The sequence below is a fragment of the Rattus norvegicus genome, chromosome 1 (genome assembly GCF_021556685.1).
Source record: "Rattus norvegicus strain SHRSP/BbbUtx chromosome 1, alternate assembly SHRSP_T2T, whole genome shotgun sequence".
Taxonomy (NCBI): domain Eukaryota; kingdom Metazoa; phylum Chordata; class Mammalia; order Rodentia; family Muridae; genus Rattus; species Rattus norvegicus.
Genome location: NC_141534.1, coordinates 202,123,015 through 202,149,227, shown reverse-complemented (window position 1 = coordinate 202,149,227; position 26,213 = coordinate 202,123,015). Strand labels below are relative to the sequence as shown.

The 26,213-nt window shown below is 43.0% G+C and overlaps 1 protein-coding gene across 20 annotated transcripts in view; it reads left to right on the top strand.

Annotated features, from left to right (window-relative positions):
- C1h10orf90 (similar to human chromosome 10 open reading frame 90) overlaps positions 1–26,213 on the top strand; it is a 232,411-nt gene that overhangs the window by 100,110 nt on the left and 106,088 nt on the right. Inside the window, exons 3-4 of one of the 20 annotated variants that reach the window (XM_087549343.1) lie at positions 8,600–8,649; positions 9,403–9,513. The exons of 18 other annotated variants lie outside the window; for them this stretch is intronic. The gene's annotated coding sequence lies outside the window, so the exon portion shown is untranslated. The remainder of the gene's footprint in view (positions 1–8,599; positions 8,650–9,402; positions 9,514–26,213) is intronic. One more of the 20 variants, XM_087658530.1, reaches the window with a different exon arrangement.

Genomic DNA, 26,213 nt, shown 5'->3' with positions numbered 1-26,213 from the left:
CCAGACAAATCCCTGTGGATCAAGGAAGCTGCCAGATGCTGGTGTGAGCTGGCACCCAGAGGAGGGATGTTTGGCTATCTCATCAGGGTTCTTTGGGAGTGTGCCAACAGAGTCCCGTGGATCAATGCTGGACAGCAGCTGCTGAGCCTATAAGCTTCCTCTGGGCAGCCTGGCCTGCTGGGGCAGAGGGGCCAGAAGTAGTCAGCACCTCTCCTAAAGGGTGGCCTGACCAGCTCTTCAGCTGCCAAACATGAGGCTTTAGTGTAGAGGCTGTGTCAGGCCATAGCACTTCCTGTTTGTTGATCAGTAGAACTTACTGGTCATAGCTTTCACCTCCCCAGTTTAGCTCCCAGTAATGGGGGTTCTTTCTCAACTTTCAAATTTGCATCTCTGCTTTCTGCACAGAGCAGTTCCATCAGCAGGTGTTGATGGGTGCTTAGCAGGCCACCTGGGGTTGGGGGGAGGAGGGCAGAGCTGGCTGGCTTCAGCACCCACACATCTGTGCCTCCCAGTCTGCTCCCCTGGCTTCCCTTCCTGCCTTTGGCTCCATATGGACCATGAGTGCTGTTTCTCTGAGGACCCCTTGTTTAAACAGCAGCTGTGCTTCCAAGAAGTGACATCCTTGGTCACACCTAAGCCTCCCTGGGCTGTTGACATGTCATGCTCCTCTGGTACAGACAGCAAAAATATCCCTTCCTCATCGGCATCCGGGTTACCAAAATTCCACAGTTCCACAGCCCAACTCTGGGAGCGAATTTTAATGAATTCGCCCGAAACTTGTGCAGCAGTGATAAAATGTAATTGAGTGCAATTTCACTCCCACACCAGCCTCTAAGCTGCAGAACCCCAGCCAGCTCGCTGGGAGGCAATTTCATCACCATGGAGTTACCGTGTCCTGAGGTATGTGAGCCTTGTGCAGGCCCGAATGAAACTCGAGGTGAATTTTCATCAGGACACTACAAGCAGAGGCAGGCAACACTGCCATTAAGATTAATTAGAGGGTGAAGGCCCTCATGTGGGAGCTGGGACAGTCCTAGTACATCTTTCAGAGGTTCGTTCTCCAAAACCGTCTCAGATTATTTTTCCAGCTGCTTCTGTACTTTACGGTGTGCACGTAGGTTCTTCTTCCCCCCCCCCCACCCCCACTTTGCTCTTGACTTTATTGGAAAGGCTAAGAGGTGATTTCTAATCCACAGGGAACACATCTTTGCCCAAGGCCAGGGTAAAAGTCCATGACAGGAAGTGGGGACTGCTTATTGCTTTTGTCTGGTATTTCCTGTGGGAGTTCCATTTATCCCAGGTGGCTTGAGGGAATGTCTGAGACCTCTACATACCGTCGTAGGAAACCAAACTGCCTGGTGTATGAGACCTCTAGAGTAAGGATATCTTCTATTTGTTTAAATGTTTTGGGGATGTGGCATATGAAAATTATATCAGATTTACACCTCAACATACAGTAATAAAATTGAGAGGAACATAGCCATGGGCCACTCAATAATGCATTCCCCCAGATTCATATCCACATATTTATACGTTGCTGGTGAGCCACACCCACTTGTTTGCATGCTACCCACCTACTTGCTTATCACCCACCAGATATAGTCACAATTTACATAGCACCCTAAAGCCACACCCATTATTATATACTTCCCTTATCAAGTCTATCTACTTACTGCTCACAAGCCACACCCACCTATTTACATATTGTGCTGTCCCCTCTCTTGCCACCTTGAAAAAGTTGGATCCTTGCAACAGAGATAATATGACCCATAATGCCAATGGTGCTTATTCTCTGACCTTTTGAGGCAATATATACCACTGACCCCTGATAGAGAAGCCCATCTGGGGGTGACTTTGATCCCTCACAGTCTGAAGGGCTTCCTACTCAATGCAGAGGTATGTTTTTTAGTGATGATCATGAGTTAGGTCTCTCTGGTTTGGGATCCGTGCCCTTCAGGGGCATTGATGGCTACTGGGAGTCAGGTGGGGCAGGAGAGCAAGGTTTGCTGTTGGGGAGGGCCTCATGGCTGTGTCTCTCCAGCCTGTGCTCAGTGTGGTGGCAGCTTATCTTTTGCCATTTGTCACTGTGCTTCGAGCATTCAACACAGTGACAGATAGTTTGCCAATGAGGTAAAGGGGAAAATTCATTTCGGTTCCCCCCCCCCCATTGTAAGTCAAATGCTGAAATCGCTAGTGTGTCTTCATCGTTAGTGGAATCTTCCCTTAGTAAAAAATCAGGGGAGGCTCGCTTATTTTATTTTAACAGTAACATTCTCTGGACAGTGGGGACCATACGACAAAAGAGGGAAATATTCTCTTTGCTATGTAACTTTGCTCTAAGAACAAACTGAAAATGGTCAGGGAAACCGCGGGTGACTCCACTGAGATAGCGTACTGACTGCAAGCAGCGAATAGTATACATTGAAAAAGCAGCATCTCCATGCGGCACAGCCTTCCCAGCTGACAGGCTCTGGGAAAAATAAGAAAAGGACTCAGATTTTAATTAAAACTTTTTTTTTTCATAGCTGGGGATGGAACTCAGGACCTTGCATATTCTAGGCAAATGCTGCTCTACCACTGAGACATATCCCCGGGCAGAACCAGGCCTCTAAAAGGCCAAATGCTGTGCATTTCTCCAAGGTGTCTAACTTTACATTACCCGTTATAAATAATGAGATGTGGCTTACTCCTGAGGGTCTGATTCTAGTAGAATTTCCACCAAGCATCGTGAGTTTGACTAATGTTAGCAAGTGCTTAGAAATACATTCCTGACTCGCTTACTGAGAGGAACAGCTCTGGGAAAAGTCGTGTAAAATGTCCTGAGTTGGCGTTGGAGTTCTCTGAAGTTCACTTTCTCAGTGTGACGATATTGGTCCACAGAGCCTACAGAGACATATTGGGGTGTGAGGTGGGACCTTTCTCACTGATGAGTCCCCACATACAAATGACTATACTTAACTCCACAAGAGCAGGCCACTGTGAGGCAAGGCACACCTCTATGTTTTCTCCAGAAGCATGACTCTTCTCCTTCATCCTATGTCAAGAGTTGAAGCATCCCAATGTCCCTACCTGGGATGCCCCAGCCTCAAACCATGAGCACAAGTCAGCTTCTGTTCTTTATAAATTTCCTAGACTTGGATATTCTGTGACAACAAAAGAAAGTGCATCAAATCCCCTAATGACAAGGAAGATCTCTGGGTTGATTGGTTTAGATTTATTTTTGTAGTTTCTGTTTGCTGTTGATGGTGTTTTTGTGTATGTATATATATGCATGTATGACCATGTATGTGCATGTATGTCTGTATGAGTGAGTATATTTGTGTATGTGTGGAGGCCAGAAATTGATACTAGATGTTTTCCTCAATTCATTCTCCACCTATTTTTAAAATGCAAAAAAAAACCCAAAAAACAAAACAAAACAAAACAAAACAAAACAACATCCAGGATCTCTCATTGAACCTGGATCTTGCTCATTTGGCTGGACTTGTTGAAGCCACCAGATCCACCTGTCTCCATCCCCTAGTGATACAGTACACATCACTCTGAATGCTGGGGATCTGACCTCAGGACCTCACGCTTCCATAGAAAGTACTTTCCCTGTGAAGTGTCTCTCCAGCCCATGGTCTTAGACATAGCCAAGATGTTCCAAGGGCCCTGGTTTCCTTGTAGATCATTTTACCAACACAAATCAGTAGCAGCAATTGCAAGAGACTGGCCCTGGGCAGCAGGCAGGAGAGGAACAAGGTTAGGGAGGATAAGAATGGTCCTGTCCTTGAGCTGCTGTAGTGGCTTTTCCAGCTGCTTTCAGAGCTGTGTTTAGTGGTAGCTTGAGCAGCACAGTGAGAGGTAAGCCGTAAGCCCTTGACCTTTGGTTGTCTGAGAAGTGATGAATGAAGAAGGGTGAATGCCATCTACAGAAAGGAAATCAAGTGTCTCTAAAAGTGAGACACTTTCCCAACCGAACTATCGACTGTTGAATGGCTCTGGAACAGAGAGAATCATTGTCCTCAGCTGTTCACTGAGCTCCAGCCGGTAGTTCCAAACTTGAGATCATACAGACGGCCTTGGTAGATTACAGAATAAAACATGGAGACATGAGCAGGGGCAAGAGACGTGTGGGGAAGGGGATTTGGAAGAGTAGAGGTAGAGAGAAATCAAAATGCATTTTATAACCGCCTGAAAGTGTTAAGGAAAAAAATTTGATTTTATAAAAGGAAGCTGCACATGGGCCCTGAGGGGACAAACCTCTGGTGGGTCCTGTGAGGAGGCAGATTCTAATGAGAACTGAGGAAATAGGGAAATGTCCTCAATGCTTATCTTAAAAATTCCAGAGAGCACCTAGTCAGGAGTGCCCTTCCAGTGAGAGCAATAGGAGGATAGGGCACTGACCTATGAGGAAACGGTGGTTATAAACTCCTTCTATAATGTGTTATTCTCTGAGCCAAACTGCTACCATGATCCTCTGTGCCTAATTCTGAGAGTCTATCATGTGGGCTACTGACATTCTCTACTAGAGGGAGTAGGTGGGGACTGTCGGATAGTCGTTACACCCTTTCCAGCATCTAGCCACTCTTCTTATCACTTGCACGCAATTCTATCCTACATGCATGTGGCCTCGTGGGCTCTGTGATGGGTAAGAGAACAGACTAGAAGACTCAGGGGAGGAACCGCACCTATGCAATCATTGGAAACCATCATCCAGCCATGCTGGATGCAGACCTTCCAATATGGCTGCTTGGGGGGTCACCCACACTCTTCTCAGTAACCCCTCACTCACACTCTGCAAGAAAGCTCAATAAACTCATTGATCTCCAGGGAGAATCATGAACTTTGGTTCATTTTTAAGATCTTGGGGTGAGGCAAGCAGTCACATGTTTTTCAGGGAACAATTTTTGTGTGTGTGTGACAATAGCCCATCCAGTGTACCAGAGAATTCTGGCTAATTCAGCCATCATAGACTTAAAAAAAACTTTCCATATAAATTACTAAGTGTGGGTATTTTAGCTCAAAGGAGTGAACTTCAGTGATGTGGAAAAGCCACACAGTCCAAGTTCCATTTCCTTAATAATTCACATAATGAGGTCAGGGCCCTTTAGAGTCTCTAGTGACAAATTGCCCGTATATCGTCCAGGAGGCCTGATGCAATTCACACACATTCTCCCATCACTGCCAGGGGTAAACTGAGCTGGGTCCTGGGGACATGAGGTATATGAGCAGCCCTCCTCATTAGCTGTCCATCTTGTGGGAAGAGGAGAGATAAGGTGAGTACCAGTCAGTGGGCGTGTGTCACATAAGTGATGATGTGGGCCGTGGAGCCAGCCCCTCACCCCTGGTTCAGATGGAGTAATACTTTCACCAGTGTTATCAAATACCAGGGAAATCAATTCAAGGATTCATATTGGTTCAGAGTTGGATGGGAGTGTCAATTATTATAGGGGAAAGGCCTGGTGACAGGCATGTCTATGGCAGGATGCTGTCACCTCTCATATCTTGGTGGAACAGAAAGCAGAGAAAGTGAGAGTGCCAGCATTTATGTAGCTTTCCCCTTTCCCCTTTTAACTCAGTGCAGGACCCCAGTCGATGGAATGTGTCACCTGCACTCAGGATGGGTCTTCCCTCCTCCATCTTCTCTGAAAACGTCTTTAAATATATGTCCACTGTTACGTCACCTACATGATTCTACATCCCTGGGACTTCACAGTGAAGACTGGCTCTCTTGTATGGAAAAGGCTCAAGAAATGCACACCAGGATAGCTGGACAGTCTTGAAGGACCAGTCGCCATTACTGGCTGGGCTTGGGAAGTAGGGAGAGAAAGCATATAGAAGAATTGGAGAGGGGACGAGGCATGCGGCCAGGCTGCGGGGTTTCACAGCTCTTTGGTGGAGTAGTCTCAGGGGATGCACCTGCCCAAGGAGGCAGGGATAGGATTGCAGAGTGTGTTACATGACATGCTTTAGGGATTGGATTTCATCTTGAAGGCAGTGAGAGCCACAGGAGGGTTTTAAGGGAGAAAGAGGGGACTGATAAGGTTCATGTTTCTGATTTAAAAGATGCTCTCCTATTGAGTCTGGAGGCTGCTTTCACCTTTCTAGTATGGGGCTGGTAAGGCAGGTAACACAAACATAAGGTGACAGCAGCCTGGTCTGGGATATTTGTAGTTAAGGTGAATGAAGACGGAGTAGAACCACAAGAAGGTGACAACACAGCAGCAGATGCATTCCTACCAGGAATGAGGAGGGGTGGATTTCTGATGTCAGCATGAGGGTGAGGAGGGATACCAGACACCTGGGGACAGCTGGGACATGCTGTTAGTCTTGGGCTTATAAGGGATGAGGAGAGAAGAAAGAGTCTGGGTTTCCTTGTTTCTTAACTTAGGGACTTGGTGTATACCTCAGGCTGTCCTTGGACTCATGACTCTTCTGCCTCAGCCTTCTGAGGGCTGGGATTACAAGGCTGAGCCATATTACCTGGTTGTGCTTTTGTTTGTTTTCTTATGGTGCTGTGGACTGAACTAGAATCTGTGTGTACTAGGCAATGTGCCACTACTGTATGTTGGGAGGTTTGGGGATAACTCTCAAAAGTGGGTTCTCTGCCTGGTATTGCTAAGAGCTGCATATACAGTAGAGGATGGGAAGTATAAACGAGTTCAGGGTGGGGTTTGGTTAGGGGAAGATATAACTCAGGAGAGGTTCAGGTGTTCCTATTTTGGTAGCATCATGCTGGGTGGGGTGCCTGTACACTTCTCTATGCATGATACTCCCATAAGTCTTAAATATCATATGATTTCATTCCACTTTGTGCTAGCCATCCAGGGACCTCCTGCGTGCCAGGCTAGCTTTCACTGCAAACACTCCCTTTTGTGTTTTATTATGAGTCAGGATCTTGCTGAGCTGCCCGGGGTAGCTTTGAATTCACTCTGTAGTCCAGAAAGGCTTTGAAGTCACCATCTACCTGACCCAGCCTCCTGAGCTGCTGGCATTATATGTGTCCATCGCCAAGCTTAGCTGATTGTCAAAAGAGTCATAACAGTTTTATCACCTGAGATGATCATTTGAACATATCTCCTAGAAGTAGCCCTCTTTTCTAAGTAGAGCCCTCATAGAGGCCCCCAGGTGTAACTCTGTCACTTGGACTCAGAGTTATGATTCCTCCCTGGGTTGTCTGGGGTTACGGTGGGTTGCACACAGATGCTCATGGGCTTTTACCAACCCAGCTTCTTCTTTTCAGACCTCTAAGGAATACACCAAGTTGCCATTAGCATCTGAGAATGCTGACCCCAAAACCCTGGGAATGAACTTGAAGAATATCCCATCCCTAAAGGGTTATTTCTTCCATTTCCTGGAAGCCTGGTCCTCCAGCTAGCAATAGGCTGCTGGCACGTTGCGGCTGTGCTCTGTTGGAGTTCCACAGACTGGCTCATAAATTGAATTTCATTTTTAGAACTGGGATGAAATGAGGAAATAATTTCACATTCTATACATTTATTGAAATTATATCAAAATAAGCAATGAAGGAAAATTTCTCTTGGTAATATAATTTCAAGGATCATTTCTTGAGTTTGCAGCTAGGAAAGCATCCACAAATGTCCAGGTCTGATAACCATGGGGAGGAACCGTCTGGGCTCTATTTTGAACTTGAAGGGAATAGACAGCATCACAGAATGGCTCCCTTTGTGGAATCTCAGCTCACTGCTGCACCTGCCTATCCACCCCTATTAAATTTGTGTGTGTGTGTGTGTGTGTGTGTGTGTGTGTGTGTGTGTGTGTGCTCGCGCTCATGTGTGTGTGCTTGTGTGTGTGCATATATGTGTGTGTGCCATTGCACACATTCAGAGGTCACAGGACAACTTGCAGGAGTTACTCTTCTCATTCTATCATATAAATCCTGGGGTTTAGGGGCTCGAACTCAGGTCCTAAGTGTTGACAGTAAGTGCTTTTATCCCCCGAGCTAGCTATTCTGCTGCTCCCCATTAGTTTTATTTTAAACGACCTATGAAAAGATTGATAAATCATCTGTCCTAGTTCCCTACTTCTTTCTCTTCACTCTCTTTATTATTATTTTTTTTTCTTTTCTCAGAGTCTCACGCTATGTACCAGGTTGGACTTGAACTCATGAAAATCCTATTCCCTCCGCCTCCTGAACGGTGGAATTACCAGTGTGTGTCACTGGGCCTGGCTTCCCAGTTCATTTTCTAGTCTGGATTTGGTGCCCAGATGCCACTACACCTAATACTATCCCAGCTCCTTCTCTTCCTCCTTCCCCTGCAAACCCATCAACTCATTTTGTAAACAGGCAAAGTTTGCCCAAAGTCAAATTGCGATTTAGTGAGAGGTTGAAGTATCCAGGATTCCAGTAGGACCAACTACCTAGCTGTCCCAGCCTTCCTTATTTAATTGCCTGGTTCTAAGGTTAAGTTCTCCCATACACACATCTCAAGAGAAGCAGCAACTTCGGTGCATTGCATTCAAATTGCCTTCTGTGAGGTCATGAGACGTCCGGGGGAGGCTTTTGCGCATTTTAAACATTCTCAGGGGAGGCGAGTGCATGCCTCCTTTGTCTCCTGATTATCTGCCATTCTTATGTTTCTTTCCCTTTCAGTATGATGCTGGTCCGACTGTACCACACAGTCTGTGGAATATCTAACACAGGTATCATCAGCGGGAGAAGTCATTTGAAGCAAAAGTGTCTGTGGCTTTCATGCATGTTTTCTGAGACAAAGGGGAAAGCAGATGTTATTTTTAGCTTAAAATGTATTGTGTTGTCTCTGCAGCATTGCTGGGGAAAATTGGGAATGAGGAATGCGCTGGAAGAGGAATCCATCATTGTGCTGACAAAATTAACAGAAATGATAGATCACTAACTTTCCCCGCGATCACTGCATGTCCTGAATGGCACTTAATGGATTTCTGTTATGTCTAATGAGGTACCGCAATGTGGGTGATGCATATACAAATGTGTACACAGAACCACAAGTGCACACCCTATAGCAACCACCAAAACCAAGAGTGAATATGTACAGCGATCTCTGCCCCTTTATGTCCTTCCCTGGCCCATTATTATTCCCCAAGGTTGTCCTGGTTCTTTTTTTTTTTCCTATGACACAAAACTATTTTTGCCCCTTGAACTTGATAGAACCAAAATAATGTGCTCTGGCATCTGAATTCACTTGCTTTACACGACGTCCAGGGTTTAACCTTGTCCTCCTACTATGTTTCCATGGTTTAGTATTCTTGTTCATGAGGTATAATATTCTACTATATGAGTCTATATATGTATCTAATTCTTATGTCTGTCTGTCTGTCTGTCTATCTATCTATCTATCTATCTATCTATCTATCTATCTATCTCCCCTTGCTATTTCTTTGTTCTACTGTTGCTCAGCATTTGGCTTATTTCCACAGTTTAGATGTGATGAGCAAAGCTGACAAAACCATTCCTGAGTGCATCATCTGTAGACGTGTTAGTCCACTCCTCTTGGATATATGCCTGGAAGTAGGATGACTGATCCTAGGGTAAGTATGGAGGGCGTTGCTGTGTGGATAATTTCCCGAAGTGGCTGTCCTATGTCTACCTTCTCAGCTGCAGCAATGGAGCCGGAGTTGCCCTCACTCTCTCTAAAGCTGGAGACTGCTCAATACTTTAATCTGAGCTCTTCTGCTCTGTTTCTTTGCTCTAGTTGCACAGGTGACTGGCAATGCTCAACATCTGTTACTTTGCTGGCTAGAAGTCTCTCTGAAACCTTTAGCCAGGTTTTAAAACTGTGTGTTCTCCCTTTTGTTTATTTATCTGAAGGCATTCTTAAGATATTCATGGCTAGAGATATATGTATTATGGATACCCTTTCTCCATCTAAGACTAGACTTTTTCTGTCTTAATGGTGTCTTTTGATGAATATGGTTGTGATTTTTTTTCCTGAGGTTTCATTTATCTTTTAAAGCCCACATCAAAAAAAAAAAATTTTAAAGGGCTGGAGAGATGGCTCAGCGGTTAAGAGCACCCGACTGCTCTTCCAGAGGTCATGAGTTCAATTCCCAGCAACCACATGGTGGCTCACAACCATCTGTAAAGAGTTCTGATGCCCTCTTCTGGTGTATCTGAAGACAGCTACAGTGTACTTATATATAATAAATAAATAAATAAATAAATCAAAAAAAAAAAATTAAAGCCCACATCTTTTTTTTGTATTCTTTAAAAGAAATCTGTAACTTACCTGTAGTGATGACAATATTCTCCCCCCTTTCTATTTTCTTCCAGAGGTATTAGCATCTGACATTTCTTCTGTGGGACCATCAGGATTCTGTAATTGATTCGTGTTGACGGTGTGAGGCAGGGTCAGGGTTTATCCCAGATCCCAGGCATATGTCCATTTGACCCACAAAAACTGATTGAAAAATCTCTCCTACTTAGCACACTACAGTGGTATGCTAAGTGTCTTATTGTTTTGTGTTATTTAGTTGTCACAATAGCCTGAAAAGACTATTTGCTGCCAAGTCTGATGACTTAAGTTCAATTCCTGGGACACACAGGTGGAAAAAGAGAAATGACTCCTAAAAGTCATCTTCCGACTTCCACATGTGCACCACAGCATGTGTGTGTCCCCTGCAAAGAAATGAATGAATGGACAAATGCATTAATTTAGTTAAGATATAGATACCGAGTTCATCCTCATCATACACACAAGGAAACAGAGGCTTACAGAGACTGAATAATGTACTCTGGTGGTGCAATAGGAGCGTCAGGTCTTCCTCCATCCCTGGTCTCCATGGAGACATGCTACTTCCACACTTATGGTCAAGCTGTGAGTTGTATGACAAGCAGAGAAGAAAAGGCTAGTGGGTGGCATCTTTAGACTGCAGGGAAATGGGATGACTGCATTTTCAGAGTGTCTTGCCAGCCAGGGTTTCCAGATTTGGCTCACTCTAGCCTCAGATCAAATTAGACACACACCACACACACACACACACACACACACACACACACACACACAGAGAGAGAGAGAGAGAGAGAGAGAGAGAGAGAGAGAGAGAGAAGAGAGAGAGAGAGAGAGAGAGAGAGAGAGAGTGATAGATACCAGTTCATGGCTACTTTATCCCATGAATTCAGTCCAGCATGCATTTCTGAGACAGCTAGTCGGTAAAAGACGACCCTAGAGGAAAAGCAGGTGAATAAAGCCTAGAACATTGCTTTAAAAACATCCAATTCTGTATAAAGAAACGTAAATACCATTGTCCAAGGTGCCACAAGCAGTGGACAGAGTCCACATGGAGGCAGGGGTAGCAGTTACTTGTTACAAAAGTGTTTGTTATTCTTTAGGCCCCTATGCACACTTTGAAAACATTCTCTCTAACCTTGGGATGATTTTTTGAAGTAGATTTATTTATTCCTCTTTGCAAGGGATAATGGCATGCTCTGCATTTTGCATCTGGTTTACAAAGCGCAAAGAAGACTTAAGCTCCAAACTGTCTGATTCTAAAGCTGACTCATCTTCTGTTTCTCAACCTGATGCCCTGAGGAGAAAGCACAGAGGAAAGGCATATTAATTCTGGTTAAAGGACAGTAGTAGCATTGGTACTTGGTTTAATTAAACTGTTTAAACATTTAAGACCAATGTAGGCTCACATGCAATTTTAGAGCTGATACACAAGATCTCATGTACTGTTTATCTACCATACCCCTTCTGTCACCATAATATCTTACAAAGAAACATAATAGTTTCATAACCTGAATATAGACATGGATACAGTCGGGACAGAATATTCACATCGCAGGTAGCACCCTCTCCTATTGACCTTATAAACTCATGCAGTGCAGACCCCCTCCTGTTGTCCCCAGGTCGCTAATGCCAGATGAATGCCTATCTGTTCTCCATGTTAAGAATGTTAGAGGGGTTGGGGATTTAGCTCAGTGGGGTTGGGGATTTAGCTCAGTGGTAGAGCGCTTGCCTAGCAAGCACAAGGCCCTGGGTTCGGTCCCCAGCTCCGAAAAAAAGAAAAGAAAAAAAAAAGAGAGAGAATGTTAGAAGGGTGAAATCATAGATCCCATAGCTGCTTGGAGTAGCTTCATCATCCAGCATCTTCTTTAAAGGAATTCATCTGGGTCATGGTATAGTTACTTCTTGTTTATTGTAGAGTGGGCTCCACAATTGGATGCACCACAGTTTGTTCACATTGCAAGATGTCTGGACTGCTTCAAGGTTTCTGCCCTTGCAAATTCAGCTGCTGTAAATACTCAGACGCAGGTCTTTTGTGTATTCATATCTTTATTTCTGTGAGAGAAGTGTCTAGGGGTATAATTTTCAGTACACATACATAACATTGTATGTTTTGTTAGATTTTGACTGGAGAATTATATTCTTTTGAGCAACTGTAAATGCTATTGAATTTTTGGGGGGCCTTGAGTTCATTCCAATATACAAAAATAGAATTAGTTTTTGTATGCTGATTTTTGTCTTACAACATTACTGAATTCACTCATTATTTCTGGAAGATGTTTTGTGAGTTCATGGAAAGTCATGTCATCCTAATGTAGGATCTCTTCTTTCTCTCCCTCTCCCTTCCTTTCTGTGCTGGGGATCAAAACAAGCCGTGCATGTATCCTATCACTGGGTCATATCCTTAGCCCTATTTATTTTTCAAGATACATTCCTTTCATTTTCTTTCCCTACTACATTGTGAGAAATTCCCATATTATCTTGAATAAGAATAGGAGAAAAAGACACCCCTTATTCCTGATCAGGGAATGTTTAGTTTTTCATTATGCATAATGTTACTCATTGGTTGTTTTAAGCAATTTGTAGATTTTTTTTCCGATAATAGTGTCTTCGTAAAGGAGCATTCCATTTGTGAAATAGTTTTTTTCTCCATTATTTGAATAATGAGATTATTTTTAGCCTTGACTATACTAGGTTACACTGAGTTTTTAATATAGGCATAAAGCCTATGCTTCTGTTATAAACCCAACTTTGTCACAATTGTCTTTTAATATATTACTGAATTCCATTTGCTAACAATTCCTGAAGAGTCTTTTTGCTGTATTTATCAGAGATTGGGAAGTAGCATTTGGTCTTATGCATCTTTCTGGTTTGGGTATTTCAGAGTAATAATAGTAGATAAATAAAATGGGAGAGATGTGTACTACTGTTTGATGAAATTATTTAGAATTGATTTAGCAAGATTTTAAGTGTTTGGTAGAACTTTTCAATGAGATCATGGAGATGTTTATTTAAAAGGATAAATTATGAGCTTTGAAATTCCTTGGATGCCTATAAGGATAGTCAACTATGTATTTGACATTAAACAAGTTGTGGTAATTTGTTTCCCAAAGGAGTTGACTGTTTTGTCTCAGTTTGTCAAGGTTTTATGTGTAGAGTTTATAATATTCTCTAGTTGTCTTTTGGGCATCTGTTGGGCCTATACGCATGCTTCATGTTTGAAGAATTGTCTATAGCATTCTCTAATTGTCATTCTAACATCCATTGGGATATAAGTATACTATGCCTTGTTTCTGATTATTTTGACACTGTTTCTTTTTCTTTTCTAATTTTTTAGAAGTTTGTCAATTTTATTGTTGTATTAAAAATACCAGCTCTACAAAATGTCAGCTGTTTTTAAAATCAAATGAGTTTCTTGTAGGCAGCAAACCATTGGGTCACTCTCTATAATACATTCTGCCAAATTCTAAGATCTAATTTGTGCATTTAGATCATTTATATTAAATATAATTACTGATCTATAATGACTGACATCAAGCATCTTTTCAATTCTGTTTTTAATTTGTTTTACTTTAAAGATTTATTTTATTTTAAAATATGCTTATGTTTTGGGGGTGTGAGTATACATATATGAGTATATGTGCCTGAAGTATAGGATACTCTAGAGTTGAAATTACAAGTGTGTGAGAGATACCTGATGTGTGTTGGGAACTACATTCAAGTCCTTAAAAAGGGCTGCAAGCACTCTTAACCCCTGAGTCATCTTCATCAACCCTATTTTTAAATTTTCATTCTAGTCAGTTTCTTTAACATTTCAAAATATACTATACTTAAGTATTTTTGAATGGCTTTATATGGCTTTTTGAATGTGTCGCGCGCCCAATGTCCCGCCAGCAAGAAACGACGCGCGGCAACAGGATTCTTCTGCGAACAAGCCTTTACTGTGTTACAGCTCTCTTGAACAGGGACACTGAGCAGCAAAGTCTCTCGCCTTATATACACAACAGTATGCTAATTATCTCTCAGGGATTGGTGGGGCATGGATCACCCCACTATCACCCCACTACTTGTCCTCCAGGGATTGGTGGAGAATGAATCACCCCATTAGCATGGTACCGCCCCTCATTAGCATATTAACGGTCAACTGACACCTGGTGCAAAAAACCGCACATGTGCAGTACCGTTGTTCACCACTGGAGGACGCCCTACATCTCATTATCGTATGGCCGCCCTAGCAAGGGGACAAGCCTGCACATGCGCAGTAAGTTGTCGACATCTAGACAAGGCTGGATGTCGGCGCCATCTTTGTTTCGCCGCGCCGCTCTCTACATGAATGATTATTCTAGATGTCAGTATGTACATATGGCTATCATCATCGTATGACCCCTCTTTGTGTCTGATGGTCACCATTCTTTTGGTTTTAGTTTCTTTCTCTTATAAGAATTTCTTGATGCTACTTCAACTTCTGAGTGATATTTGTATTGTGTTTGAGAGTCTGGATTTGACAAATCTTTTCTTTGGAAAATTCATGTTACCTTATGGTTGCCAGGACTTTTGGTCAGAAATTTTCCCCATAGGTGAGATACATCTTCACCTGATGCCTGTAAGATTTTTTCTTTTTGCCTTTACCTTTCAGAAGTTAATTATGACGCTTTTGGGGTGTGTGTGTGTGTGTGTGTGTTTGTGTGTGTGTGTGTGTTTGTGTGTGTGTGTGTGTGTGTCCTTTATAATCATTGGATTACCCCCCACTCCAATTTTATATTGTAGGTTTATGTCTCATGTAAAATTTGAGATGCTTCAAGTCTTTATTTCTGTAAGTACTTTTCCTTACTGTTTCATCTTCTAGGGCAACACTGCTATGTGTGATGGATCTTTTATTAGAAGCTTATAGGTCTCAAACCATTGTTCAATTTTGTTTTTTGATGCCCCCCCCATTCTGTTGTTCAGTTATGGTAGTTCAAATTGTTCTACATTCTATATTAATGACTCCTTCCTCTATCTGCTCCCCTCTGAACATTTTGGTTTCCTTATTGTACCTTTTGAGTCAATGTTTTCCTTTGGTCTTCTTGTAATTTAAATTTCTTTGATAAGAATTTCTATGTTTTTTACTAAGCCAGTTCCGAATTTACTTCAAGTGTGCTTAGTACTGATTGTCATAATTTTTTTTATCATGGAGACTTTAACAAAGTTTTCAGATAATTCCAGTGTATTTTTTACTTCTGTATTGGCCAAAATCTATTGACTCACTTTTTCTTTTTCCCTTTAGCTTGAGATTGGTTCTTGTAATGGCAACTGTTTTTTTTTTTTTTTTCTTTTCAATTAAAATCTGGAAATTTTCATCTTGGTATGACATGCTAAGCCTTATTTAAACTCCCCCTTTCTGAAATTTATTTCTTTTGACTGTGTTTGGCTGGGAAAAGTGAGGTGCTACCTTATATCTGTCAGAGGTAGGTAGAAATTTAGGCTTTCCACTTGAGTTCTGTAGTTCCTAAGGGGGCTTTTCATTATGGTGGTCAATAAGAGTTATCATTGTGCTATCTGCCCATTGAAACTTCTCTGATATTCCCCTGGCTGGAATAACTTGTTGATATAGCTCATATTTCACTGCAGTGAGATGGCCTTGTTACTTCTAGCAAATGTGAAAGTGTTAAATCTCCATATGGCCACCTTGGGTACCACCCCAGAGAGGAGGAGCAGGGTACCTCATTCATGCCTAGTGACAGTGGAAGTTCATGTTCTTCAAATGCTTTTAACTCATGCCTGGGTTGGCCACATTGTTGGCAGGGGTAAAAGTTCTAGTTCTCTGCTTGGCCTGGCTTTCTGCTATACCATGCTGCCAGTGGTATGAGCATGAGGTCTCCATGGTAATAGGGCTGTGCTTGTCCTTTCAAAGCTTTCTATCTAGTGCGTGCAAATCTCCGCTGATTGCTGGAGCAGGCTTTGGGAGACTTTAAAAATAATCTCCACCCTTCAGCATTTTCAGGCTACTGTTTGTGCAGCTCCAGATCTGTGATACAGGAGGCAAAAGGCAAAACCAGGGATTGTATCTATCTCATGGGTCCTCTAGCTTGTATGCTTTCTTTTTTCCTTTCTGAGTCTCCTTCTAATATGATATATAATAGAGCATATAATGTGTATATATGTATGTATGTATATATATATACACACACATGTACATATGTATGTATATGTACTAAATATTGACTATATTTGGGGGGGTTAAAAAGCATGCTGTTCCATCTTTAGGGGTGCAAAGCAATGACTTAAAGTCATTAGAGCCATCTTGGTTCTTTAAAAAATATGTCTTCTAAGTCTCTGATGTTTTTGTTAAATACACTTTCTTGAAACATACTTTCCTAGGCAAGAAGAAGGGAACCCAACACAGCCAGCCAGTGAGCTTTCACAAATGAGCACAGATATGTGGCATGGTTTGGATATGAAATGACCCTCACAGGCTCATGTGTTGGAACATTAGTCTCCACCTGGTGGCACTGTTTTAGAAGCTGGATTCTAACTGGAAAAAAAATAGGTGTCTTGAATGGCAGGCCCTGAGGTTCACAGGTTCTCAGCCTTTCCTGTTCTGTCTGTCTCTCTTTTTTTTTTTTTTTTTTTTTTTTGGTTCTTTTTTTCGGAGCTGGGGACCGAACCCAGGGCCTTGCGCTTCCTAGGTAAGCGCTCTACCACTGAGCTAAATCCCCAGCCCCCTGTCTGTCTCTTGATCTCCCCAGGCATAAGCAAGCAGCTCCACACTCCTGCTCCCCAACCATGTTCCTTCTATTGTGTTGTCCTTTCCATGATGGCTGTACTCTCAAAGTACAAGCCAAAGCAAACCTTTCTCCCCTTAAATTGCTTTGTGTTGGGTATTTGGTCACAGGAAGAAGACAGATAATTAGGGAACACTTGGAACAGAGACATTCTGCTCACCAATCAGATTTTGTTGGTTCTGAAACTCCTATGAATTCCCCTATAAACCACGCTATTATAAAGAAGTCACCATACCAACTTCCACCCTGGAGGGGAGGAAAAGGGGCATCCTGTGCTCAGTGTTGGAATGTAATGTTGGGTCATCCTCATACTTAAACTTAGGATCTTCTAAGAATGGATTTGTCTATGAGAGAAATGGAGAGAGGTCAATATTCAAATAAAGTAAGAGTTTTACTTAAATGTTGTGTTAGCCCTTTCCCCCAAGCTTCACAGCCACCCATAGATCTTGGGCAACCGTTAGGGTTGAGCCTGAAATAGCTGTATTGGTCAGAATAAACAAATAATTGGAAAGTTTCTTTACCACGACTCTTAAAAGTAAAGCTTCATGTTTTCATGTCCCCAGGACATTTTCTTTAGCATAACACAAAGGTGTAATAAGAATTAACTATGGTAACAGAGACTTATTAATCAAGAAGGGTGGGGTAATGGCCTTTTCAATTTGTATACTGAACTGCAAGGAAGGGGAGAAGTTTGTTTGTTTATTTGTTTTGTGCTGTGGTATTCACACACACACACACACACACACACACACACACACACACACGGTCATGAGGATGTCCATGTCCAGAATGCTCAAATCCCTAAGAGAAACAGGTGAAGCATTTGTCTCTAGCCCAAACACATTGTACTTGACACCCCATGTGGTATCCAAGGTCTGTGAATACTTGATACAGTGCATTGTTTGGGGGAACAGTGACAGGAGAGACAACAGTCTTCATGGAGAGCACAGTTCTTTTTCACATATTCATATTCTAAGATATGCTGGATTCAAGCATTGGCCTTCACAACAGAAGGACCAATTGAATTCAGTTTTACCTCTTCCAGGAGCTCTACAGGACAGATATCTGCCATTAGAGGAGAGGGAATTAATGAGATTGAGAGACAAGGGACAGAGCTAAAGTTTTAGGCATCCCTAGCACAGGAGTGGAGTGTTAGACACAGCCTTCTAAACAAGATGTCCCTTATTCTCTTGTAAGGATAGTACACATGGGTCAGTATTTCTTTCTTTTAAAAGTGATGGTCATGTTTAAAATCATTGTACTCATACCAAGGAGAGTAACTCCATCTTAAGAGTGGCTTTAGCATCTTTCACCCCACTTCTGTGAAAAAAAACCCACCAGATATGCATAGGCCCCCACCCCACTGGTGGTGCCTGGTGGAGATCAATAAGCCAGGCAGGATCACCATGCCACTGGGATGGAATGGGTTTCAAAGTAACTCTCTCAGGTGTGAATTATACAATTATTCACTCACCTCACTCAGAAGAAATCAATGTTGTCCTGGCTTTATAGTTTTCTTCTGCCTAACACCATTACTCTTTACTCTACTTTGGAGAGTTCTGCTGACCAAGAGGAGACTCAGTGCCACACATTCTGTTGTGTGTTTTTAGCAAAAGTGAAATAACTCCCTAGCATGAGCTTCCTGACTGGAGAATGTGTCCTGTGGTGTCTGTTTCTGATGTGTTGATGTGTTTTCAAGTGCTGACCCTCATCAGGACCAACATTTGAGGTAGGGAGGACAGCCAGGTATCAGAGGTAAGGAAACCACCTCCCATTGCAGCATGGACTGGCCATCACTCAAAGTCCCAACTGATAGCTTTTCCAAGACACACACACCCACGCACCATTTCAAACGGCAAAGATATGTTACGTAAGTAGCATAACTTCTGGGCCCCTCCAGGGCCAGAAATATTTAATTGAGCTTAAAGACATTTTCTCAGAAAATTCAGATGGAGAGGTGTTTTTTTAACATTTTGTTTCAGAATTATTTATTTTATGTATCCAAGTGTTTTACTTGCATGTATGTTTATATGTGTGCCTGGTGCCTGTGGAAGTCAGAACTGGGTCCTGGATCCCCTGAAACTGGAATTATAGATGGTGGTAAACCATAACGCAGGTGTTGGCAACAGAACCCAGGTCCCCTGGGAGAGCAACAAGTGTTCTTAATCATGGAGCAATCTCCCCAGCCCCAAGAGAGTTTAAAAACCAGATTTGAAAACCCCAGACTTTGGCTGAATTGAGAAGCACTGCCCCTAGTCAAGGGACTGTCCTGGTTGGCAAAGCCCCAGCTGCCTGTCACATCTGTGACACCTCCATGACACTGACTTGTCTTCCTATGACCTTGGAACACGGTCTCTGTAAGATGTCAGGGAGGAGGCTCCAGGCAGCAGCATACTGAGTCCTTCAAGGAAGGTCAAATTGATATCAGTTTTCAGAATGTCCTTTCTACTTTTATTTGAGAAAGGATTTTCCTGAAAGTAATGGCATCGCTAATGAAAATTGATTTTTCTTTCCAACAGTTTATTTTCCAGGGAACAAACACTGGGAACTGGTAAGCATATGTGGTAATGGAGATAGCAGGAGTGTGCAGAAGATGAATCTGTCCACCAAGGGAAAACATTAGCTTTCAGTATCAGGGGTGAGCCCTGGTCCTGGTCTCAGGGATGGGGTTGGTTTCTAGCTTCTGTAAGGTCAGAGAGTGATAGCAAAGTGGACCCAGCATTCCCTCAAATTTTGCCCCATGGTATCCCTGCCTACAACTGCACTGCCCTCCTCATCTGCAATTATAGAAAATTTCAGTTACTTACTTCTCCTTTCCAAATATCAACCGTTGAGTGCCTAACAGCATCCCACACTTGCAGATGCTTAAGACTTGCCAGCTCTGATGTTAAGTGCTTTATCTGAAAGGACTCACTGTGTTCTCTCCATAACCCTCTGAGGCAGGTATGACAATCATCCAGTTTCTCAGACAAGAGCACAGAGCTAGAGAGATGCTTGGCTATCTGTCACCACTCAGCGCTTGCAAGTTTGAAGAGTTACAGACCAGCCCTGCTGAAGGCTGAGCAGTGTAGCATGTGAGTGGCTTGACTTGCTTATATCCACTTTGTGAAGCCACACACCATACATCATACTGTAAATTAATATACGTGTACATTTTTATTGCCTGTGCAGTTGTTGATACAAATCATGTCTATAGAATTTATGGGAGGTGTAAAAAAGTGTTCAAGGGCAATTAGAGACAAATTGGTTATTTAGTTTCTTCTCTGGGGCTCTCAACATAACCTCAACATAACCAACGACACACATTGCCAGATTGAGGGCAAGTAGGGGACTGAGAGGAGAGGAGGGAAGGGAAACTGAAGTCAAATGTATGATGGTGATGGTGATGGTGATGATGATGATGGTGGTGGTGGTGGTGGTGGTGGTGGTGGTGGTGGTGGTGAAGATGATGTTTTGAAATTTTAGATAAATTTATATAAACACCAACAATTTTTTTTAAAAGTTTCACTTTGTAAACAAATAAACCACCAGTGACCACATGTAGCTAAGGACCTTAAGACTTGTGTGGGATTATTTAAGTGAAGCCAATGGTCACAAGGAATGTGCATTTTAAAGGTTTATTTTAATTTTATGTCTATGGTGTTTTGTCTACTTGTACATCTGTGCACCATGTGGGTGTCTGATACTTTGGAGGTCAGAAGAGAGGATTGGGTCCCCTGGAACTTGAGTACTTGTGTGAAGGTGCACATGTGTGGTATTGGCATGCATATTGTACTGTGTGGGGCATTTGAATATATGTACACACTTGTGCTGTGTGTTCTGCATGGATGTGCTATGTGATAGCTACTCCTGGTTGTTAACTTGACTATATCTGGAATGAACTACAATCCAGGAATGGAGGGCACACCTGTGATCCAAATCTTGAGGTTGGAAGCCTCGGGTTTCTGACCTGGATCTTGAATGACATGGAGATCTTGAGGCATTTTGGCCATGAAAAGCTTAGGCCCTGGCAAGGTAGCCCACACCTTTAATCCCAGGAGACTTGAAGCAAGCAAATCTTGAGTTCAAGGCTGGCCTGGGACAGAGCAAATTACAAATCCAGGTGTGATGCTGTATAGCACCTTTAATCTGGGCCACACCTTCTGCTGGAAGCCTACATAAGGACAATGGAAGAAGGAAGGCTATCTCTTCGACTGCTTGCACTTACTTGCCAGTACATATGTTGGAACCTACTTCTTCAGGATTCCAGCTTCTACAGAAGCCCAGCTGAAACAGCTAGCCTCCTGGGATTGAGCAACTACTAGATTCTCAGACTTCCCATTCACAGCTGCCCATTGTTGGGTTAGTTGGACTGCAGACTGTAAGTCATTATTATAGATTCCCTTAATATATAGAAGGCATTCCATAAGTTCTGGGACTCGAGAACCCTGACTACTAATATATGGTATAAGTGGGCACCCTATGCTTGTGTGTGTGCACATGTCATATTTGAGTGTGTGCACATGGCATTTGTGTATATGTCTTTGTGCTTATGTGCATAAATGTGTGTTAGCATGCTGTGGCCATGGAGGGTATGGGAAAAAAACAAATTGTCTTTGCATACCGAGGTGAGGTTCATGTAACATTATCTTAAGCAGTTTGTCATGCAGTGTTCTGCACCTTCTGCTTCTGTCTAGATCCAGAAGATTCTCATTATCCCCAAAGCAAACTTTGCATCCATAAGCAGTCATTCCCTATCCACCAGTCCCTGAAAATGATGACCTCGCTTCTCTTCTCCTGGGATTCACCTAGTCTGGGTGCCCTGTATAAGGGGGAGTCATCATCTGACTTCCTGTGTTGGGCAGCAGTCTCCTAGTCTCCAGCATCTTGTTTTTGAGGTTTACCTACAGTGTAGCAGGTAGTGAGTACTCCATCCCTTTCTGTGCTTAAATGGCACTCTCTTGCATGCAGGCACAGCAGTTGGCTTACACATCCTTGCTCATAGACTGTGGGTTGGCTCCAGTCTTGTGCTGTGTAGACAGTACTGGTAAGAGTGCTTTTTGAGCATCTCTGAGAGCCTGGCAACCCCGATGCCACCCCATTTGCACCACCTGTGTTCCTTCTGCAATGCACACGGTTCCCATTTCCCTACATCCTACCAACACCTGGTACTTTAGGAACGAGCCCAACAGGAGATGGTGGCATCTCCGTGTGTTTGTTTGTTTTTATACTCTGGTATCCCAGGCTGGCCTTCTGAACTCCTGGTGATCCCTCTGCCTCTATCTTTCTAGTATTCAGATTATGTGCATATACCTCTAGGCCCTGCTGCACTGTGGCTTTCATTTATGGCGTGGATCTTTGTCAGTACAGATACAGAATCTCCCTCGCTGTATCTAATAAAATGGCTTGCTAACCATCTGATTGTTGAGTTGGGAGATCTTTACACACACTGGCTATGAACCCCTAATCAGATATAGGATTTGTGACAGCCCCAATCTGTGCGTTGTACTTTTCTCACTTGGTGTCTTCTGATAGACCAGCCTTACTCTACCATGTTCCTCACTGTAAATCTCTAATTGGTAAACAGCTCTGGGCATCCTTTCATCATTCCGTATCATACTGCAGGGCCTTATTCACCTTTTTCTAAGGCATTTTTTTTCTTATAAGAGTTATAAAAGTTACTCTCATGCTTCAGATTTTACTATTTTATTCCAATCTACTGTTCAGTTTATAATTTCTCATGCAATACCATTTGTTAAATGAAAGTGCCTCATTACTTCATAATCCAATTTTAATCTTTTATAGACTCTAGGATTATTTGTATGCTCTTCAGGGCTAAGGTGGGGCATTCAAGGCCCCAACCATCACTACAAACAAAGAAGCCCAGGAACAAACACTTCTGTCATTGCAAGTTCTTTTTCGCATCCTTATTTTTGTATTTTTAACCATCTAAAATGGACAAGTGGCTGGAGAAATGACTAAGCAGTTTAGAGTGCTAGCTGATCTGGCAGAGGGCCCAGGTTCAAATCCCAGCTTCAAATCACACAGCAAACTTCACACCTAAAACTTCATTTCCAGGGAGTCTGACTCCCTCTTCTGAGCTCTGCAGGCACCAGGCACACACATGGTGCACAGACACACACAGGCAAAGCACTCATACACATAAGATAAAAATTAAAAATAAATAAGTGTAGACTACAGCATGATCTTATTCCTAAGCAGATTACTACTTTCTGTGCTGCTCTGTTCTCTGGCTTGAGATCTCTCTCTCTCTCTCTCTCTCTCTCTCTCTCTCTCTCTCTCTCTCTTTCTTTTATTGGATATTTTCTTTATTTACATTTCAAATGTTATCCCCTTCCCTGGTTCCCTCCCCCTCAGAACCCCCCATCCCATCCCCTCTCCCTCTGCTTCTGTGAGGGTGCTCCCCCTCCCACCCATCCATTCCCACCACAAACTAAGTCTTTAAAATAAATGCTCCCTTTTTAATTTCCCTGATCTGTCTACCTCCTCCTGGGCTTGTTTTCTCTGATATCACTGTGAAGTCAGCTTTGGTGTAGCCATCTCTGTACGTCTTTAAAACAACCCTGACCCCCCCCCCCATGTGTTCTCTTTCCCACATACATTCACAAATTTGTCAATTTGCAGACCAAATATAGATTCTATAAGTTAATCTGGGCAGAATGAATTTACAGCAGTTCCCTTTGTATCCAGGAACGTGTCACACCTCCCCTGTTTGGTTTCTTTTCATTTCCTCCCGTATGATTTTACCACACTTTAAATATAGGTCGTGCATATTTCATTTCAGATGTGTTTCCAGTTAGGCTGGCTTTTTGTTGCTAGTGTTAATTTGTTTTCTCCTGGTATTTCCTTGTTCACTGCCACTGTTCTTCACAGTTATTGTCCCTTGTAGATTGGTTTGACTCTGGGTCAATGAGTTCCACTTTATTTCCAAAATTTTATTTTTTAATGTATGCATATGTGCATATGTTCCCACATATGTGTATATTCATGTAGAGGCCAGAGCAGGGCATGAGATCTTCGGGATTTGGAGTTACACACCCTTGAGGATTCCTGAGTTGGGAATTGAACTCAGAGCCTGTGAAAAAGCTGCAGGCTCCCTTAGCTGCTGAGCATCTCTGTAGCCCACCTCCCATTCTCTGACAGTTCTATGGTCTCACTTCCCTGCTTCTTATATCTTGTTTATTTTCACAATTTACTACACTGAGTCTCATTGTTTATAATGAGTTCCCCCCAAACCCATAAGTCTTAACAGGCTTAACAAGTGGAAAAATTAACTCATAGACTTTTAGAATATGTTGCTCTTAGAAATGTTGTCTTTTGCATAGAAATCACCGGGGGGGGGGGAAGCATTATATTTATTTTGTTTTATTTTCATTATTTTTTCTCGGAGTTTAGCCATTTTGTGGGTATTCCAGTTTTGGGGTGGATTGACCTTCGTACTATTTAGCCTGGTGAGTAGAAGAGAAGGAAACACAAGATGTGTGTATTTATTAACGTCCCCTTGAATTTTAAATAAGCGCACTTGCTGGAGGTGACTGCTTTGAATGAGACCTTTGTCTTCCCCTAAAGTATGATTAAAGAGGCTCCCATGAGCAAATAAGAATCCTTACATAGTACACAAACACACACACACACACACACACACACACACACACACACACACATACATCAGCCTCTCTACTACAGAACAGACCTGGCAGGCATATGTTATTCTATTCACCGCAGGTCTGTTTTCCCTGCTAAATGCACAATTCCTAACGAAAATAGGATTTCTAAGAATTCCAATGTGAAAAACCCTTCCCAAATGCCCCCACAATCCATCAGGGCAGACAGTTCCTGAGTACTGTTCTATTCAGCGTCTGGACTATGGGGGCCTCCTCCAGCCTCGTACTCCGTGGAACCTTGGAGGTTTAATCAACTTCAAAGCTACTTTAACTCCAGGCTCAGTTTCCTGTAGCCAAGAGTCTCTTGCCCATCAGCAAAGGACCAGTTTCTGGCAGTGTCTCAGCTGGCATGGTGCCTCCCACCATCGTGTTAAATGTTTCATAATGCTTTGGCTTTGGGGCTTCCCCACACAGCAGATGGCTTTGCTTTTGGTTACTCTAGAGGAAAACTCCTTCAAGTCTAGAATAAGCGGAGGCCAAAGGCAAGGGTCTCAGTATGGACTTCCAGGTATAGCTACTTGGGTTAAAATCTCACCCCTTTCCTTGGGGGCTGGAGGAGGCACTGGATCCATTTGTTTGCTTCTCTGGGCCACAGCTTCCTGAAATGTCATATAGTTAAATGAGAAAAGGAGATGAGGACCTATGACCACAGGTGCCAAGTGTACACTTCTCAGAGATGCTGTGAGAAACTTCCACAACAGCGAGGAGGCTGAGACAGACTCGGGCAAACTCGCCCATGGAACCTTCCAGATACCCACCATCAAGGTGATGGCAAGGTTGGTTCCTTCCAGGAATCTGCCTCAGGCTTCCTCCAGCTTCCCGTGGTTGCTAAGTGATCTTCGGGGTCCCTTGTCTTATAGAAACAACACCTCATCTCTACTCATATCACTTTGTTTTGGAGGCAGAGTTTATGTGTCCCAAACTGGTTTTAAACTCATAAAATGGGCAAGAATGACTTTTAATACACCCAAACTTTCTGATCACCCTTTCTCTGTCTTCTGAGTGCTGGGATCATGGCCGTGTGCCCCACACCTGGATTCTACACTGCTGGGGATCAAGCTGAGGGCTTCGTGCCAGGCAACAGCTCCACCAACCCGAGCTACACGTCCAGCCCCTTCGGCCTGCACCTCTACTTGACATTTTCCATGTGTGTTTCTGCCTCCGGTTTTCCACTTACACACTAGTCAGATTCGATTAGGAACCACCCTGCCCCAAGACCTCATTTTAACTTGATTATGTCTTTAAAGGTCCTCTCCCCACATGGGGTCACACTCTGACATGCTGGGGCTAGTATTTGAACACAGGGATTTTGAAGGAACATGGTTCAACCCACAACAACATTCAATAAACACGATCAACGGTGATTTTTTTCTTTTCAGCAGCACACCAAAGCCTGGGGAATCAAGTCCAGATGAAAGATTACAATCTGCACTGGGGGAATCAAAGAACTGTAAGACAAGAAGGAGTTTGCATCTGTTGAGCCAAGCCGTAGGGAAACTTGAAAGCAATGGGGTATCTGAGGCTCTAAATCTTGCAGGAGAAAGGCCTGTGAAGCTGGGATCAGAGGCCTCTGG